The sequence below is a fragment of the Lygodium microphyllum genome, chromosome 8 (genome assembly GCF_053477565.2).
Source record: "Lygodium microphyllum isolate KBCC chromosome 8, Lygodium_microphyllum_v1.1.10, whole genome shotgun sequence".
NCBI classification, from domain to species: Eukaryota; Viridiplantae; Streptophyta; class Polypodiopsida; order Schizaeales; family Lygodiaceae; genus Lygodium; species Lygodium microphyllum.
In genome coordinates, this window is record NC_141142.1 from 62,442,461 (window position 1) to 62,448,379 (window position 5,919).

Below are 5,919 nucleotides of genomic sequence, written 5' to 3' on the forward strand. Positions count from 1 at the left end.
ATATATTGAATATCTGGGATTCATTGTATCTGCAGAAGGAATATCAGTGGATCCCGGCTAAGGTCAGAGATGTTTTAGAATAGCCAATACCAACAACTGTCAAGGAAATGTGCAATTTTCTTGAATTGACAGGATGGTACATGGTCTTTATCAAAAACTATGCCTTGATTGCAGCGCCATTGACCGATCTACTGAAGAAGTAAACATCAATTGTATGGTCAACTGCTGAACAATCTAGCTTTGATAAACTAAAGCAAAGCTTGGTATCAGCACCTATTCTGAAACTTCCGGACCTTGGTAAGGAGTTTGAAGTGATAACTGATGCTGGCACACTTGCTTTAGGATGTGTGCTTATGTAACAAGGTCATCCTGTAGCATACTCTTCAAGGAAACCAAAGAGCCATGAGAAGAATTATGCTACCCACAATCTGAAGTTTTTAGTTGTCATCCATGCTCTCAAGCTTTGGAGACACTATCTGCTGGGTAACAAGTTTACCCTAGTGACAAATCATAAAAGTATTAAGTGGATCTTTACCCAGAATGAGCTCAACATGAGGCAACGTCGATGGATTGAAGTGCTGGAGGAATATGACCTTGAAATCAAATACCGGCCTGGAAAGGAGAATGTAGTTGCCGATGCACTCAGCAAGGCATTCCTAAATTCTCTGATCCTGTAAGATCCATCAACAGCTAGATCTCTAGCCACAAAGGTATCCATGCCAAACAACCCAATACTTGAGCTAGCCAGAGAAGAGGCATGCCATGATCCAACCATCAGAAGATGCTAAGGGAGATCCCTATCAAGGATCAAGACCCGAAGCTATAGGCTAAGTATCAAGAATTCTCTATCAATAGTGGACTTGTCTACTATAGAACGAGATTATGTATACCGGCAAGCTAGTCACTCAAGCAAAAGATACTTTGGGAAGCTCATGACTCCCCTTTTTCAGGACATCCTAGCTATGCCAAGACCCTTAATGCAGTCAAGAAGAATTATTATTGGGAGAGGCTTAAAGGTGACATTCTTAAGTATGTCACTAAATGTTTGTCTTGTCAACGTATTAAGGCCAATCATGTCAAAATTCCAGGAAAGTTGCAACCACTTGACATTCCCCAAATGAAATGGGAATTCATTAGTATGGATTCTGTTGTTGGCCTACCCCAAGTTCAGGGAGGATACAACTCCTATGGTTGTGGTGGATATGCTCACCAAGGTTGCACATCTTATTCCTGTTAAGACAAACTATAAAGCCTCAGACATTGCAAGGTTGTTCATCAAGGAGATATTCAAACCGCATGGGTTACCGAGAAGAATCATTAGTGATCGTGACTCTCTCTTCACATCACACTTTTGGAGAGCTATCTTCGAAGCCATTGGGACTCAACTCTGTTTCAGTACAGCTTACCATCCCCAAACTGATGGCCAAATGGAGCAAGTCAACTAAGTCATTGAGGATATCCTAAGGGCACATTGCAGGCGCGAACCCAAAAAGTGGATTCAATACTTGCCATTGGTTGAGTTTTCCTACAATGCTTCTTATCAACAAAGTATTCAGATGACCCCTTTTCAAGCATTGTATGGGCACGACTATTGAAGTCCTTTAAACTTTTCAGATCCAACCTTAAGGGTTGAAGCTTCAAAGCAAATGCTGGAAGATATGGATGACCAAATGAGTTCAATAAGATAGGACATCCAAGCCGCCAAGGATAGACAGAAGCCTTACGCGGATCTGAAACATCAAGATAGATCCTTTGCTGAAGGAGATATGGTCTTCATTCGCATACGCCCAAAGAAGAGTTCCCTATCCTTAGGAGAATGCAAGAAGCTAAGTCTGAGGTATTGTGGACCCTACAAGATCCTCAAGTGCTTAGGGCCTAATGCCTATAGACTACAACTCCCCGAGAACCTAAAAGTTCATAATGTATTCCATATCAGCCTACTAAAGAAGTATGTACCTAACCCTAGTCATGTGCTTGATGACCAAGAAGTTGTAATGCCTAGCCAAGGATTCCTTGAGCTATGGCCTAACATGATCTTAGATGTTAGGGAGAGGCATTTGAGATCCAGAACCTTGAGAGAATACCTCATCCAGTGGAAAGATTATCCCGAAGAGGATGCCACTTGGATGGATGAAAGTACTCTCAACCAACAATACCCCTAGTTCTTCTCGAGATGAGGACATCTCGATTCCTCTAAGGGGGAGAGAATGTAATATTTCCGCTCGAAATATAAAGTCAACCTTAAGCCCCACACACCCCGCGCAATAAGACACCCCAAAGTGATCTTCTACATCATAAAATGTTGGCTGTTAAATGCTTACCCCGCGTGGGTCCAATACTCATGCTTTCAGAATATAAATATCAAGAGGATTTCTCAATTTTATTGATTTATTGACATAGAGACTCTTCATGGTGACACTTTGGTTACATCACCTTGTCTTTTGGAGAGTTCTAATCTTTGGTCCCAACACTCATGCACTAAGAGTATCATATCAAGGGGATACATCAACTTTATTGATTTGTTTGACATATAGAGTCTTCACACATGTACACTTTTTGATAAAGAAATGCAATATAATTTTACATAAAATGGAGATTTTTTTGGGGTGGATAGCATTTTATTGACTTATCTAGGCTAGAAATTTGAATGGACGTCATTTTGTTGACTTACCTAGGCTAAAAACTGACATTTTCCCCCACATCCTTTTTGTACATTTTTGGTTGTTCTTTCAAAGATTTCATTATTTTAGATAGAATCTCCCATTTTAATTGCAAATTTTTCTAAATTCAAAGAGGAAATCACTAAAATATCATTTACATTAGCCTTATGTTAAAGAATAGTCAATGCTAGCATTAACTTGAAATGGATATCATAAGACAAAAAAATTGCATATTGATTCCACATTCTTTTGTGTGTGTGTGTGTGTGTGTGTGTGTGTGTGTGTGTGTGTGTGTGTGTGTGTGTGTGTGTGTGTGTGTGTGTGTGTGTGTGTGTACATACATACATACATACATACATACATACATACATACATACATACATACATACATACATACATACATACATACATACATATGTATGTGTGTATGTGCGTGCGTGCGTGCATGCATGCATGCATGCATGCATGCATGCATGCATATATATATATATATATATATATATATATATATATATATATATATATATATATATATATATATATATATATATATATATATATCTAAGGCAACAAATGGAATAGTTTCAATAGAAAATCAGTACCTATTATAGGTTGGGATTGTCTAATAAAATTTCAAAAAAAAATCTTTACATGGAGTCCTCTCTTACAATATCCACTTGAACCTCGCTACCAAGGATTTTCTTGCTGCACTCAAAGGCAAACACATTGTTTTAATACTTCTACCAACTGTGAGATGGACAAGTATAAATATAGCCCTTATGTTTCTCTCTATAGATACAAGAGCAAGGACGAGGATTAACCTTAGTCTACCCATCTAGAGCATATTAATCCTTCTCCCTCCATTTCCATCTCTCTCTCTCTCTCTCTCTCTCTCTCTCTCTCTCTCTCTCTCTCTCTCTCTCTCTCTCTCTCTCTCTCTCTCTCTCTCTCTCTCTCTCTCTCTCTCTCTCTCTCTCTCTCTCTCTCTCTCCCTCTTCCCACCCTCCCTCTTTTTCCATCTCTCTCCTTCCCTGACACACACACACAATCAATCAATCAAAAGATTTTTGTATTTTACCATGACAGATATTTTGGCTCTTATTTCCCTTAGTATAGCATCTCTATGTAGCAATGCTTATAGCAAGGCTAAAAAAATTTGTCACTACCATGTGTCACTATAACTTCATTTGCTTATAGTGAAAAGTAACAATATAAATAGAGGAAAGAGAAATCTAAAATGAATGAATGCTATTAATGAATGAAATTGAATCAACAATGCTTAGAGACTAAATGCTCTTGCATAGTAGACAACACTAAATAATCCCTAAAGATCCACAATTTGCTTCTTGGAGAAGACCGTTTACATAAACCACTTGTGACTCGCTTGTGCGATCAACATGGAAATCATAGACTAACTCTCATTGCCAATGTTTCCTCTTATACCTCACTCTTTAATGGACTAGATTCACTTCAATTGCTATGTCCTTAACTTCTCTCACTAAGCTTGACCAACAAGCTTTGAATTTGTCTAGATTATACACTCAAATTAGTATGTCTTCTAAAATCTAGAGATGCAATCACTCCAATGTTGACCGACATGACATCGAGCCCGAGGGGATCAAACCCCCATTAACCTTTAAAGGTCATTGCCATGGGCTCCCCACCACCCCTTCCATTCGTTATGTGTATTGATTCAAATAAGTTACTTATCTTTTTGAAGCCACAAGAGCCTCTACGCATCTTTGAATGTATAATATTGGTGGAATGATCATTGATCAATTCAATTTCTATATTATCTATACCAAATTCTTTAAGCACGTGTGCTAAAATCTCATCATCTATTTCTTCTACCATTTTGAGAAAAATTTCTAACTCTAATTGCAGGAAGTTGTCTTCTTCTTAAGTATGTATCCTCACTGTCATTGCCATCTATTGGCGAGCTTTATACATGTGGCTCCAATGTTGCTTTTTCCTCAACCTCCAATATTGTGTTGTCGTGTACTTTGCCTCACTAATATCGGGATATGTGTTGACAAAAATTCATCATCCTCTAGGATTTATCAACATGACTCATAACCATGGCATAATTTGAGACTCTATATGTCTATAAAGAAATGATTGCTTATAGTTTACATGAGGGATATATGGTTCCTTTGTGATCATCAAGCAAGTGGAGTTGACAGACCAAAAACCCGTGGGCTCAAGTCTCAATGTCATATTTGCTAGTATGAGATCAATCTATCTTCAAGACAACTTATCAAAAAATAGGATGTTTTAAATAGCAAAAAACTCTATGTAAACGAATATAGAAAAAACACATAATATGATAGAAATTCATTGTAGCTATTTAATGACCTAGCAGTTGATCTCATAAATTGCAACTATATGGCCAACATAGCCAAGCTCAACATCAATGAGATTTTTATATATTGTCTTTACAAAGATGACGACTGTTGAAAAGATGCAACAAAGGAGTAATCTTGTGTGAGGTGAAGATCATATGTCTTGAATATGTGAAAATGTTGTCTATATGGCCACATACTACACCAAGAGCATGAATCTATGTGCATATAAAATACACATATAAAGATGCAAAGAAAGATGTTGACATGTATTAATTCTTATGTAATTTTAAAAAAGATATTATCTCTCAATCACACCCAAAATTCAACTCAAACTGCTCTCGACTACTAACATTAATATTTTATTCACATACTCTTCTAATTTGCATGCTCATCCAAGAAAGGATGAATTAGGCGACTCTTGTCTTCTAGTTTTTTCTTCTTCCAATACGCTCACATTCCTCCTCATATTGTCTCACAAAGCTTCTCATACATTTGGAGTTATAGATCATGAAGTTGCTTAGATTTTCTGGGTCTTTTTGGCTTGAGATGCACTATAGCTCCCATTCCCGTAAGACCTCATCTCATATCTTTACTAACTCTTCCTCAAATCATGAAAGTGGAGCATCTTCATCAAGGTTTTTCACATATTATTTAAGATAATCCATGCACTCTTTGTGCAACCACCCTCATCCATTGAACCCTCAAGCCTTGCTCATTCTCCTACATAGCTCTTTAGTATTCCCATGAATTGTTCCATATATAAAACATCCATCAAGCACTAACAACTTTGCCAGGTCAATCTTCTCCACCTAGATGTCAAAAAATGGCGTAGGTAAATCTCTCTCCACCATCAAATAAATAAGTTCAATGCATCTAAAGCTTCTTTTATGGAATAAGCCACGTGTCTATTTCTT